Source organism: Stegastes partitus, unplaced genomic scaffold, assembly GCF_000690725.1.
Source record: "Stegastes partitus isolate 25-593 unplaced genomic scaffold, Stegastes_partitus-1.0.2 Scaffold236, whole genome shotgun sequence".
Taxonomy (NCBI): domain Eukaryota; kingdom Metazoa; phylum Chordata; class Actinopteri; family Pomacentridae; genus Stegastes; species Stegastes partitus.
Genome location: NW_007577967.1, coordinates 325,091 through 340,651, shown reverse-complemented (window position 1 = coordinate 340,651; position 15,561 = coordinate 325,091).

Sequence of the window (15,561 nt, the reverse complement as noted above, 5' to 3'; positions counted from 1 at the left end):
GTGACTCAGCTTTGACCAACAGTCATTATACAGTTTTTCATTTGACTTTTTGGCTGAACTGCAGGCTGTGTTTACTCAGAGCCAAGAGGAGACGACAGAAACAAATGAAAAACGTATGTGATAAAATGTCTATAGGATGTAGAACCACCATGTCTTCCAGCGTTGGTAACGCTTCAGGGCACTTGGAAAAATGTTCTACATGTTGACTTCAGTTGTTTTTTTGTTTCTGTTTTTAAACTAAATAATCAAAGAAATGATGATTTATGACATTACAGCTCTCAAAAGACATTTCTGAGTTGTCTCTACTCTGGCCATGGTTGTGCTGTTTCCATAGAGATGCAGGACTTTGCATTGCGGTGAGTAAATAATGCTCAGAAACAGCCTGGAGTTCAGAGGGTTCAGTCAATCCTTTAATTATAACAAATTTCCTCAGGAGTGCATAACTTAGAGGACGGAAGACTTCAACTGTGTTCTCCCTTTGACCATCAGGCCTCATGGGTTCAACCCTCATCCTACACAGACTTCACACCTAATGTCACGTCTTACAGGTGCTTTATTCATTCCAGTTATACATGACGGTCCCAGAGGATCCCAGTCAACAGCATCCAGTTTTAATAGATTGAACTATTTAAAGAGTTCATGGTTGTGATGGATCCTAACCTAGAAATGAAAATAGATAAATAATGTTCTTCCTAAAATAAAGTGATTTTCAAAGTCAAATAGAACACATCACATCATGATATAAAGCTCCATTACTGTGTCACTCATCTGACTGACGTGCAGTCTTGATGGGAAAATGCAAAAATGTCTTCAGAGGGAGGAGGTGAGAAGAAGGAGGTTTGTTCTTTGTCTCAGAGCTATTTGGCTTTTCAGAAACCCAGAATATTTCTCTATAAAATAGTTCTGGATGAAAAGCAGATCAAGATTGGCAATATTTGGCTGAAGTTTTAAGCCATATGAATATTTTAACAGACATAATGTTCACTTGAAAGAGCTGAGAATAAAATGACACCAGAATCAAAGGAGGGTAAATACGCTTTTAAGTATTCGTTTGGATTCTACGAGAGATAAAAGCTGCAATTTGTAAAGAAAAATCTGTTTTGTTTCACAAAGTATGCAAATTTAAAAAAAAAAAAAAAAAAAAAAGTTCTGCAGATGACATTAACATCATGATTAATAATGTTTTAGAGGAAACAAATTAACATTTTGCTGCATTTTTTGTTTTTTATAGTTTCTTCTTTCTGGTCCTCAGTAGCTCTTGTATGTTCAATGTGTTGGTAGGATGAAGCTTATTCCAGCATGCCTCTTCCATTTGTGTGTATTAGATGCAAATGAAAGCTTTTGTTTATAGATATTTTTGACTGATTCATCCTTTCAGTTATTCGTCTTGTTAGTTGTTTGTGTGACCCGTTGTGAGATGAAGTTATGTGACTGACACTGGATTCTACTCCACATCCAAACTAATTCTACTCTGACAACAGACTCATATTTCAGACTGTCTGCATTTTCATAAAAAGCGCCAGTGTTTTCTCTCTGTTGATTAGATTTCTGTTAGACTAGATCAGCATATTTCTATCAAAACCCTGACATAGACAAACACGTTCCGAGTACTGTCCATCCATCATCTATACACCGCTTAATCCTCACTAGGGTCATGGGGGGCTGGAGTCTATCCCAGCTGACTCAGGGTGAAGGCAGGTTCACCTGGACAGGTCACCAGTCTATCACAGGGCTACACTTAGAGACAGACAACCAAGCACACTCACATTCACACCTACAGACAATTTAGAATCACCAATTAACCTCAACATGTTTTTGGACTGTGTGGGAGGAAGCTGGAGAACCTGGAGAGAACCCACGCTGCACGGGGAGAACATGGAAACTCCACACAGAAAGATCCCAAGCATCCTAACTGGGATGCAAACCAGGGATCTTCTGGCTGTGAAGGAACGGTACTCCCAACGGTGCCACCTTGCAGCCCGTACCGAGTACTCATTAGTTTGAAAGGAAAATGACATATTTTTGATGCACCGCTCCACTTTCATGGCAACATCAAAATGCAACGTATGGTTGTTTTTTCCCCTCAAGTAAAGTCTGAAGACTGAGAAGAAGTCAGCAACCTTGAACTTTCTTCACATGGGACATCTCAAAGCTCTCACAGGCTGAACTGGAGTGAGCCAAAGTCTTTGAGTGCATGAGAGGGGGGCAGTGGAACTGGGCTTGGGATTGGTTTTAATGAGGAGTAGTGTCCAGTGCTGCTCAGAATTCAAGAACTTTTCCAACCTGACAGGAGAAATTCACTGAGAGATAGCGGGCACGCTTGTCTTTTTTGGCCTCATGAACAGCGGACATTGGAGGGGGGAAAAAAAAAGAAAAAATCTGAAGACGGACACACAAAAAACACCACAAAACCGCTCACACAAACTTTCCGTATCATCTGGAACTGTCCTTGTAGCTTTCAAAGTTTTTTATTGATTTTTCCTCGCTCTTTCTCTCTTCCTCTTGGCTCGCGTAGAAAGGAAGAGGGGGGGAAAGAAGTGAAGGAAGAAAGGCAGTAGCGAAGAACAAAAACCACACAGCCCAGGGAGAAGGAGGACAGCGTATGCAGACAGAGACTTAAAAAAAAAAGAGGCTTACGGCAGCATTACTTTGATGTGCAGACTTCATTGCTGCTCCCAGAGGACAGCCCCTGACTTCCAGCCCCCCGAGCAGCAGCTCCCGGTGTTGTGCGACACCTCGGCGGGCCACTGAGAGCCGCTAACATGGACCCCAGAGAGTTGCGTTTCTTTCTTTTTTTCATGCAGCCTGCATTTTGTGCTCAGAGCGCCGCGGCACTGACAGTTATTTCAACTGTGCTGAGCTTGTGCCTGACTTGTAACTTCTGAGAGTCCCAGATGGTGTAGATTTTCAGCTGCTGTGTGAGAATTTCTGCTCTGGCCCCCGTAGTCACATCCAGAAGTGCTGGATGGAGCGTTTTTCATTATCAATGCCACATTAATTACTTTGGTTCGGTTTCCTCTTAACGTGTGAAACCACTGTAGAAATGATTAGTTGCCTTTGATGGTGGTTAATGCACCCAAACAGCCACTTGCAGGTTGGTGACGCCAGTGAATTAACGAGTAGGGAAATTAAGCAGAAACCAGATTTATTTTTAAATATGTGTGCACTACAATATATTTCCAGTTGTTTTCATAACTGGATTTTATGTCCTTCTCCAAACAGGGAGCAGCTAGTTTAACAGGAAGAAATATGCATCCTAACAGGAGTTTTAAAGAGGTTGAAAATGTACATTCACACACATATAATGGGCCACAGCTGTATTATTATGAGTCTGCTGCGTGTCAAAGAGTCCAGGAACAGATGAGGATGAGGAGAAATAATGACCAGAACCAGGAGAGAGCAGGGCAGGTTCATATGAGGAGAAAAAACTAGCATTGGTAGTTTAGTAGTGGAGTATTGACACCTCCAGCACAAGGATCACATGGCATCAGTCACATCTCCTTTGTCTAACGTCATGCTTTACGATGCCATATGAGCGAGAAAGAGGGAGGAGAGTGATTTAGAAGTTTGCAAACATAAAGTGGACAGTTTGTGTTGTTGTCAAGCTGAATCTGATGGATCTCTAACCATGCTGCTGAACTGAAGTTGCAGAAGGAATCTCACCAGACTTAGACGTCCCATCCAGATCTCCGTTATATCTCCAGGATCATAATATCTAAAACGAGTGCTGCACACAGCTCAGTCTTCCATCTGCACGTAACGCGACCGCTGAAATAAAAAAGCAGTCTGTAGTTAGGGAAGCGCAGACTGGATGTCCTGACAGGTTGGAGTTTGTGCACAGCAATTCATCATGATGAAAAACTGTGAAATGGGAGGTAATTACCAAAAATGACCAACTTTATAAATCACTCAGACTCGCCACCACCACCTACCACCACACAGAGCGCAGAGACGACTTTCTTATCTGATGTAATATGACGCACTGAGGGGGAAAAGAAAAATAAAAAAGCAATTTTGAGAGCAAAGAAAAGTTCTTTTCCATCTGAATTTCTGCCTTTATGTCTCTTAAAACTTCTAAAACTCCGCATAAAGCTTTTAAAGAACTATTTTGAAGAAATTTTCCGCCTAAATTTAGTCAAAACTTTAACCTGCAAGTTGTTCTTCGAACTTCTAGATTCATTTATCATGCATTTAAAGACAATCCAGCTACTTTAAAATGCATTACCAATGTCCAAATGATTAATTCATAAGCAGCTGATCACAATTTGGATGAATAATTAATCTTTTGGAGTTTTTTGAAGCAGAAATGACAAATGTTTCACACTAACAGGCTCTCACAATTCATTTTCTTGGTCTTAAATTATAGGAAATTTTATATTTTGGGGCATTTTATAGACATTTTTCACACTTAAGCGATGTCTTTAAGACCTAGCAGTCAATTAGGAAAGTAAGACGCATTAGTTATTCTCAGCATTCTCCAGTTCCAGTTTCCCAAATGTGAAGAGTTCCCTGTTTTCTCTGAACTCTTTTCTTTTTACTTCGTATCAGAATATTTGGGGGTTTCAGACCACTGGCCCGACAAAGTTTGAAGTCACTCGGGGTTCTGAGAACTGGCAGTCAGCGCCGACTTGGATTTAGCTACATCGTTATTATCATACATTTCATCACAATAAATTTCACCCTCTCGGTAGCGCTGCACAGATGAGAAAGATGGAAGACTGGGAGAGAGGAAGGCCGATTTCATTCTTATTTATCACCTAAGTCGCGCTGCCAGGCTCAGCCCGCTTAGGTAAATAAAATTAGTGGAAACGTAATCCCTGTATTTTCAGAATTGTTGCACTGGACAGATGAAACAGAAGGAATCGGAGGCTATGGAATAAATAGGTCACGGCAGGACACGGCTGAGGATTCCTTGATTCTGCGGACGTACTCGGTGACCTTCGCCCGTCCCGGCGCTGTTTCACCACAGCCATTTGTCCATACGTCAGCCTTTAAGAGCTGCCTATTACCATAATGAGTAGGTGTGCTCCGGAGCCGTCTTTTTTTTTTGCAAATATTCTGCAGCCTATCGCATGATGCTCCGGGCCAATAGCAACCGTTGTTCTTATCCACATGCCCCCACCTCCAGCCTCATCGGGGCTATTAGGCCCGTTTTACAGTGGATGTGCACGGCGGCTCCAGTGGGTATTAGCCATGAGGAGAGAGATGATTTCCCACCATCGCTCAGCCAAACCTGGCCTCTTTCACCGCCTGACCTCACGCTCAAGTGGGCGTGCAGAGAATATGTCTTGGAGCAGGAAGAAAAAACAACAGCGTTAAAAAACCCCAGGAGGGGGAATAAATATCCTTATGTGCATTTAATTACAGCTGGTTTGTCAATTTTAAACTTCCAGTTGTCCACAGTTTATCCCACAAAGCTTGGCTTACTGAAATCCCGCTTGTGTATTTATTCTTCCTCTTGGCTTTTTTTTTTTTTTAAATTCTGATTGACAGCCTCCGACTTTCAGATATTCCCTCACACCTTCCCACCTCACGTCCCTGCCTCCGGTATCTCCACCGAGCTCGGGTTGTGTTTTCTAATTGGCCTCTTTAACTCTTTTTTTTTCTTTTTCTTTTTTCAAGGGCAGCTGCTTTATTTATTTGTTTTCTGTCCCTGCACAGAAACCGCAGAAAGGCTAATGCCCCAATCTCTCCGCTGCAGAATCTGGAGGGAAGTTTGTTTGTGAAATTAACATTCCTGGCTCTCAGTATAGAGGCAGCGAAAAATGTGTTCGCTTTTTTTTCTCTTGTCGTGTTTGTGGTAATTTCACAGTCCAGTAGTCGTGGGAGCGCTCTCCAGCTGGGTGGGCGGGATGCTTCGGCTTCTGCTTACTTTCCATAACGGGATGTTACCCCTGCCTTTTGGTGATTTTTTTTTTAGCCAATCGCGCACTTTAATGATAGAAAAACTCATTAAACTGCTTATATCTAATGAGAGGAATTAAACCCAGGCTCATGTTTTGCTCCGCCCACCGAGGCTAAACCCATCCAGTGAGATCTTTTAAGCTCTTTCAGCAGCTCTGCCTCTGAGAAATATTTCCAGGGGTAAAACTCCAATCTGTTCTGCTGAAAACAGATTATATTAAATCTGACAAAGGTCTGGTGATGATGTTTATCCTGGGTCTCAAAGTGGGTAATACAGCAAATGTTTCGTTATAAAATAAGGGAGGCTGTGACTCTCTCTCTCCACCACTGCTTGGATTCGGCTCCAGTTTTCCTTTCCGTGGCACTCATTACAAGGCTATTAAAGGTTATGAACTGGTAAGCGCCCCCACATAAGACTAAAGAGTCCATACAGTCGCAACAACATCGACATAAATGCATGAAATCGCCCCTCAGAAATCCTCACACTCTTTCACAAACACATATTCGTTGCACGTCGTTGAACAGTAACTCAGGCCAAACCGTGACTCAGCTCCAACAATGTTGCATAAACCGTATTCCACTTTAGAAAATGAAATACTCTACAAAGCAGCTTGTCATCAACTCTCTTCACCTTCATTCAGCCAATTCTTCACATTGTCCTTGTGCAGTGTGGCTGTCTTTGTAGCTGTAGCTCCATGTCTTGAATTTCAGCTGTTTATTTGTCACAAGCTATTTTCTACTTGAATTTAACAGGTTTAATCTTAAAAATGGTCTTTCATCAGTTCCACTCTTTCTACTGTTGCCTTGGGAATGGCCGCACTGCTCAGAAGGTGGGACTAAATCCAAGCTCAAGACCTTCTTAAGGAGGGGTCGGTGCAACACTGATGAAGCAGGACAGGTGTTGAGATAAGCATTCAAAAGAAGTGTGTTGAAAATACCTGCAAATTCTAAATCCCAAGTTTTGACATGTATGTTTAGCTGCCTGTTATTGAACTTGCTATTGGCTTAACTACATTCCCCGTCAGCATTTGGGTCGCACGAAGTGGCTTTCCACTGATAGAAACTCAGGGCAGGTATGACAGGAATGGTTTCCCCAATCGACCCTTTCAGCCTCTTTGTCCAACAACTTTCACCATGACATAAAGTCTGAGTGCACCAAAACATCAACAAGTAGTCGTTACTGGACGTAGCTCCAGTTCTCTGAGCAGCCCATGTGGTAAATTTTACATGGTTGATGGCAGAGTTAGACAGGACAAGTCTTCACAATGACTTCCAGAGGGTAGAAAAAATGATGCTTGTTGTTCTCTCTAAGTTTAACCAATCAGCATCGAGACCTGCACATCAGTTTTTTAGGTCCACTCAGAAGTACCTACCTAGAAAATAGCCATAAAACAGATTTTAGGGGCACTTCTTGTGGTCAAAATCAGTACAAAGGTTTGGGCCATCCCAAGATGTCCCATTAGCTCCCACAGTGGAAAATAGCCAACAGTTATGAGATAGAAAGCTGCTTTTTTGGGTCCAAATACAGAACATAGAGTTGGTTGCACGGTTTAGAGGTTATTGTAAAACAAGGGAGACAATCCGGAGATGAAGAGGCTGTTGCAGTAGTGGCTGGTGTGGAAATCCTGAAGTGCGTGGCAGTTAAAGGATGGTAATTCTGTGTTTTGGTGGGTGAATGACTGTTTTAGAGACAGAGGAGGTGAAGGTGGGATCAAGCTAGAGCTTGATAGTGGGAGACAACCGGAGGAGACTGGAACCTGAAGCACAGAGAAGTTGCAGGCTGGACTGGTGCATACATGAGAAAGTAAATACTGCAAGGACCATTTTGGATGATAGTACTACCTGTAGTGTGTTGAGTGGTATGAAGTATATAACTCCACTGGCTAGCAGAAGAGTAAAATCTGGCCTGATCTTGTGGTTTCCTAGAAAGTTTGAACCATTTCTATTGGCTCAGTGGTTAAGTCAGGTCAGTTTAGGGCCATAAACGTGTGAATGCTTTATATGTGTCAGTGCTATGAGCTATGGTCGGTGCACACTGTCTGTGGCCAAGTGTGGGAGGCAGACTTTACCCAACAAGACAAGCAGATATAAATAATGAACTGATGGATGAATTTGCCATTTTTCATGCTGTTGAGGAAGCCTGATTACCCCCCGTCGTGAAACATACCTGATTTGCATCTCATTTTCTGTTCATTTCTGGAGCGTACCTGCCCCAGCGGCTCTTGTCATTTTTTCCTTTATTTAGTGAGCAGACTAGACTTGTAAAGTGCCTGTACTTTATTAGGCCACACTGCTCTCTCTCTGAGCTCTGTGCTATTTGTTCTGACAGGTGCTGTGACGTGATTTGTTTGGGTGGAAAAATGGAGCTCAGCACTGGAGCAGCGCAGCACACAGCTCGACCACCGTTTAGTTCCATTGCTTCTTCTTGGCAAAGTCACCTGCAGTTTCACCCCCACCACTGTTACCCCTTCTTAGCTTCACATTCAGAGGAAAACCTGATAGAAGAACCTGTTCCACCATCTCTCTGCACATGAAAAGATAAAATCACCAACAGCTTTGGTTCCACACAGCGAGCAGTCCAGTAATGACTTCCTCAGGCCATGAGGAATCCAGACCTTTAGCTGAGGTTTGTTGCTTCAGTTTTACTTATGGAAGACTTTAAAACAAATTTCTGAGTATGCATCCCCTTCATGTGACGACTTGTCATGTGTGTTCTAATTATAGTGACTGTAGGAAACCCAACTGTGTCTTACCAGTAACCACTGTCACTTGTGGAAAGCTTCTTCCTGCAGTGCACCGCTGTTCCCTTGATGAATACAAAAAGACAGCGGTAGCTGAGAAGCTAGAGCAGCGAGCCTGTGGCTGGCTTTCATCCTGTGTTTCTGCTCCATGCCGGTCTTGGCCGCTCAAGCTAGTTTCTGGTTTCTCACAGGGTTTTGGGAAACTCTGCAAACCAAGAACGCAGATAGAGATCAATGGTATATCTGACAGCATCTGCAAGATTTACAGCAACGGGATGAGATAACGCAGAGTGATGCTGAGTGTGTTTGGCAGGCGGCTTTTACTCTCATTTAGTAGTCAAGCCTGGAGTCAGTGTAGTGGTCAAGCCAAACCTGAGAATGCAGCTCCTTGTGTTCCATCCTAACGGCTCAAGCTACATAAACTTCAAACCTCAAACTCAGATGCCAAGCTTGTGTCTTCTTGACTGAACCTGCGAGACATTGGCCAGGCCTTTTCAAGTTTAGCTTTAAAATTAGATGTACTCTTGGTTTAAAGCACAGTTAATCTGCAGTATGTGTGCACTGGCACGCTCTTATTCCCAGGATGTCAAATACTGGTGTTTTGTCAAAGCTGCTTGTGTCTCAGGTGGCTTCAGCATTGGTGTTGGTATTCGAAGCCCATTGACATATGGATGTTTTTTCCAGTTTAAAAGCCCTGATGAGGTTGGAGGTATGATGAAGAATGGAGTTTGAGTCTGACCATTGTCTTTTTATTTAGTTTTTGTGACTAAAGTCTTATTTTGCTTAAGTTGCTTTAAGTTTAGATGCCAATACCACTTCATTAAGGTTAGAAAAAGATCTCAATTTCGGTTAAAATGCCCCCTTTGACATCATTAATAAGATGTTATAAGGTGAACACCAGCTGAGAACATTTGGCTACAGACTTGTGACATTTATTTATGACTTTTAAAGATTCTTATGGGTTTATCAAACTACCCAGTGCATTCAAATATGACAAAGGTCCTGACTTAGCAGCATTATGTGACAGGTTGGGAGTGAGACCAGGCTCGGCATGCAGGCTAACATGACTCCTTATTAAGTCATTCAATCATCATCGTCTAGCTTTTCGGACAGCCTAATTTTCTACATGGTCACAAAGTGATCTGGAAATTGTACACTTTGACTGGGCCCTCAGCCACTGATGTTGAGATAGCATGCGAATCTGGTCTGTTGAGAGAATGGAGGAGTGTTTGGTTCCTTCAGGTCAGCCCTACAGCAAGATTAGTCACACTACAAGTGAGCAACACTGTCTTTACTAAACTGCTGTTTTCTCTTCTGGCAGCAACAAAGCATAAAAACAAGTTATTTATAGTCAGCTATTGAGAGGAGTTTATCTAAATGAAGAATGCTGGAAGGATTTTAGACACGCTAATTTAAAAAATACCAACTGCAGGCAACTAATTATGTTATTTTGTCAGGAGGGGTTGTTTTGTGTCTTTAAGGCTGCATATTGTAGATTCAATGCAGTAAATAAGTAAATATCATTGCTCATGTTCTTACTGTAGCTATAGGTCTGGCTAAATGTACACTTCTTCCACACATCCAGCTTTTAATGCAGGCTTTCGGTTATAAAATTGAAGTTTCCAAGTCGAGATAGCCCTAAAGACATTGTTAAAGTATTTGTTTTTAGACTCGACAAAGCTCCTTGAGAGCCTCAGAAAGCATTATGCAAGTGTTTTCACAGGATGAGTCGGACTCCTCAGGCCTACTAAACCAACATTTACATTTAAGAGACATCATAAGGAGTCGTGCACAGCTGAGTTGATTTACCTGCGCTGCTCCTGTAGAATTTCACATAGATAACCCAGTGAAAAGTTCAAGAGCACCTTCGTCCCAGTTATGTTATGCGGCAGTGAACTTGCCAGCCTGTTAGCTGTAACACAGCCATTTTCACAGCCGAGCGACATTTCATTTAAAGTGAAGCTGTGGGTCAGGGTTATGGTTCACTGACTGGAGTCTGCTATATGTTATAACACTGCTCACAATCCTGCAGCAAGTGTAAAGTCTAGCCACTTTGCTCCAGGGCACACACACACAAACACATCCACGCTCTCCTCAGACTGGCAGTTAGTCCAAATGTAGCTGTAGGAGGGGTGGCGGTTGGGGGGGAGGGCATAGATCTGACTCCTCCAGGCCTTTTATAGCCGTGTGCCCACGCGCCAGTGCCCACCCACCGATGATGGAGTGTCAGAGCAGGCAGCATCACCCACCATGGCCTGTCAGGCCCAGAGAGTGAGATTACCTCCCTTGACCAGACTGCTCGGGCTCTGGCAGCCTGTGGCAGTCTGCCTGGGCACAAAGCGGGGAGTAGAAGTCCTTAATTGGACAACGTGCATGTGGTAGCGAGGGGTGGGTAGCGGGGGGTTGTACTGACTGTCTGGCTGGCTGGTCGTTGGCCTCTCTCAGCCCCCGTTTGGTTTTCATCAGAGCGATTTGTGCAAATAGGCTTCATGCTAGAGGCTCTCAGCACTTAGCCACATGTTCAGCTCTTTAATAAAGCTTGAATGCAGCCAGACAGAGGCCAAAGCCTCTTCCTCAGTGTGCACTGAATGGGTATAGAGACCAGTTACAGTGCTTTGTATGTGAGCGTCTGTGTATATGCAGTTTTACTTTTTTACTTTTCAAAAGCATAAAGAGATGAAATTCTGTCCCACCAGTCAATCAAGGACAACTGGAGAGTGAAGGTGAATTCCATGTAACAGATGAAGATCACACTGTGAGGAAGAAATCAGTGAATAAACATGATCACAAAGCGAGTTATTCCAAGTGGAACCATGTCTCAATGACTTTATGTAGCAGCCATGTAGAGCAGCCACAATCTCCAGTTAGATGGATAATCAGAACAGCTTTGGAAACTGTTAGATGTGGCTGTGATCCACTTATGACCTGGAAAGCTGACGTTTGTTTTATCAAATCCTTCTTTCATCCTCTCTGTGTCTACTTTAAAGGAAAAATATTCAATAAGAGACTGACTGACTCAAAGAATCCTACAAGTTCCACTCGCTGTAAGTTGAGTCAACCTAACTTACAGTAAACTCCTTTGAGTGAATCACGTTGGTTTCCATTTCTCTACTCTTGCAACTGTGATAAAGAAGAGTGTGGCTTTCTTGGCCTTTGTCTCTATCTATTGATGACTGGAAACAGTCTAGCGTCTGTATGTGTTCATTAAGTCGTATTTTTTTGCTAATCAGAATCCGACGCTGGAGTCGAGCCAGCTGACTGCACCCTCAGATATGTCCTCCCTGAAAAAAACTCCCAGTGTAATCAAGGTCTAAACTCCCTCTGAGCCAAACCGACAGATCTGCACATGGCGATTTCTGTTTCGACTGTTTGTCTGGAGGCAAGGAGCCAATAAAGGGAAGTAGGAAGGAATTAGAAGTTTTTGGCAGCCCTGCAACTTACTCTTTCCTCCTCAGTTTGATTTACTTCCACTGCTACAAGACAAAAATAAAGCCTGTGTTACTCTGGGGTATGATTTCAAAGTCAATTTAGCCCTTTAATCACATCTTGGTACCAGTAACTGGACTGCAAATGACTTTTACATGTAAGAGGCAGCCGGGTCTGTGTAAAGGAAAAGTGTCGATGCAGATTCTTGCCAATGGTTATCCACAGTAGTGTTTGGGACGTAAGAGTTTGGACATTGTAGCGCCAGCTGCTACTCTGCTGCTAAATCACAAGTTCCCCACTGCTATATCACTTTGACTAAACGACTTCTCCACTGCTACTGCTCCACTGTTTCCCCACCGCACTGTTCAGACAATCATTTCATGCTACTCAAAATTGCTTGGCTCTGACTAATTACTGGCCTCCGCTGGCTAAGTTGAGAGATTCATTGCCATTTCGGGTTGTGCTGCATAAGCAAGCAGGTCATTAATTGGTCAAAGACACAACGTTCGCAACAATGCTTGGTAACTGAGTCTGTGCCAGTTGACTTAAAACAGGCACAGCTACAGATAAACAACAGTTGTCTCTTGTTTTTATTGTGTTTTCACTTTGTGCACTGCTTTGTATACAAGTTGAATTAGTCTTGCATGACTGATGGACCTATTACCTTGTCCCACACAGGCATTGTTAGTATCATATGGTCCTCGCTCTGTTGAATTCTTCTTTATTAGCTTTGTTCCTGTTGTGGAAAAAAGTCTTTCATGACCATTGCTGTGAGTGTAATTGCTGGTATTGTTGGTATAAACCAACTTCTAACTAGAGCTGAGGTAATGTCATCACCTACTGGATCACATTAGCTGTGGATCTAATAAAATTTTGATTTTATACCGTACCTGCAGGCCTAAAGGTGATATACAAACCAAGCTAGGAAAGCATCAGATATTTGGCAGTCGGTACCAATACCAACGGATATTTTCTCACCTTGAATTCTGTGTGCAGACCCAGATGTCTTTCTTTGAGCTACTTGGATCAGTTCGAGGTGTTTTACTTCCATTGGTTCCAAGTGTGACATTCTGACTTTTGGCTGTTGATAACTCATCCCTGATGGACTCGAATGATAAATATCTGTATACATGACTTCTGAGGGGTACCTCAGCTGTGGTACTTTAGTATCAACTTGGTTCCAAAAGATTGTTTTGGTGACTTTCCTAAGCCTTGTCCATTCATGTGCATTTAAAACCCAACCAGACATTGGTTTATTAGACTAATACCACACTGATATCTGTGTCTGTCCCCTTCATTCTGCATTCTACTTGCAGCACATGACAAGCATGAACCTGGCACAGTGAGATCTGTTTGAAAATAATGCCGCAAACCTGACCTCAGCCCAAACTTTATGGAACTATAAGGCCTGGTCCTTCCCCCAAAACCCATATTTAGTCAGGACATGTGTATTGATGTGTAATCCACCAACAAGACATGTCAATGAAAACTGTGATACAAATGTAGTGATGTTGTAGTAGTAACATTAGTGCCAACAATACAGTAACAAGTCAGTATCATTTCCCAACTTTCTTTTATGTCATCAGCATTACTTTGGTCATGAGGTGTAACCACCCTGCAATCAGGATAAAGACCAAAACTGCTCTCTGGATAACCGATACTGTCGTCTCTTAACAATTAAGTGGTGTTGAAGCACAAATGCACCTTACCAGCAGTACCTGTGTCACACTTAAAGTCGCACACATTACATTTATGGGACGTGATGTTACATCTGCTGACTCTTGAATAGTTCCATTCATGCCGTGCTGAAAGGTAATTGTAGTTCATATGGGACATGAAAGCCCTCCATTCATTTTTCCTGCTTTGTCCTAACTTTCTGCTTCTAAGGCCATGAGAACTCCAGTGCTTGGTGGCCTGCACGCTAATACAGAAGCTTGATGCCTTGTTGGTAACAGGTGATTATGTGTGCATGTATGTGCCTGGATTATATAGTTGTAATTATGCACAAAGCAAGGACCTATATCATCTGCAGCGTGATATAGAATGATGAGTGAAACTAGCTTTTTCCACCAGTTGCCTGGGCAACAGAAATCTGACAGCTGACAGTAAGTCTTAGAAACTGTCAACAGCTGCCTATTAACAGCACAAGCAACACTCATAAAGAACTATTAAGCATCCAGATGGTGCACAGAACCAGCTGATGTAACAATATATCAGTTTGGCTCCACTTTATGACACAATAAAGTAAAAGTACCGAATAAAGAGTACAGAACAGGTGCAGGAGGTATGACTACTGCATCAGAACTGTCATATGACAACCCAGAGTTCATTAATTCAAGTGCTACATTTGGCCACGATTTGCTTTCTCCATCCGATCCAAAACATTTCCCAAACGCATGAGTTAGAGCTGCTTCCAGTCAAATCTTCACCTCGTCCACATTTCTGCAACCAGAGAAACTAATAAGTTCATTCATTTTCAGCCCGTGCTACTCTCCAGTTGCTGAACACTGCCAAATATAACAGCTTAGACCTGAGTAATCTGAAAATTTGGCTGACCCTGCTCGCAGTATAAAATGATTTGTGAGCTCCACTGTAATGTGGTTTTATTTAGGAACTTATTCACCCCGGTGGTCAAGACACGGCCTTTATTTCAACCCTTTGTGAATCTGCTAAGGCTTCTAAGAATTCTAAGAGCCCATTTCTGTATTCATATTGTCTTTTTATAGACATTATATCAATGTTTTGTTCATATCTGTCTCGTTTTGTTAGTTGTTAGTTGAATTTGTGTCCAGTTTTAGACAGTTTTAACAGTTCTTGCTACATTTTCCTGACTGATGACCCTCCCAGACAGAACACAACAACAGCAACATTGCACTATGAAACCCATTATTTCCAGTGGCTTGTTATGCACAACAACGGCATGGCATTGTGCTGGGTCAGATCGCACATGTACAACGGTCAGAACTAGGTGAACTTTGACCACTGCACAATGTGGTGAATAAAAAGAAAGCAGGAACAACTATGTGCATCCTAATTCCCTCGACACAAGTTTACATTTGTAATGAGACCTCAGGAGAAAAGGCCCATTTTGTCAACAGGTTTCCATCCAAGTAGGTGTGTTTTAACCTTTTATTATACAGGCAATGGTTGTAGGAGGATCGTTGCCGGTAGGCAACATGTGTAAACAGAGTTAAGGTTTATTTGTTCGCCCTCGATCGCTCTACAGGCCGATTAAAGTTTCTTCATCGAGGTAAAGAGGTATAATTTTCATACAACATATTTTATTGCTTTAATGATGTAGTCCTGCTAGCAGCTTTGAAAAGTTCACTTATTTTCCCTCTATTCTCTGGGATTCCCCCCAGCAGTGCACAGCACAAACCATGTGTTGTCTAGAGGGGCCAGTATCCAGTATATGCAACTGTATTGTTCAGTGACTTGCTATAGAGTGAACTGTCAGTTGCATGAGTCTTGCTGTGTTTGCTATGTTAAT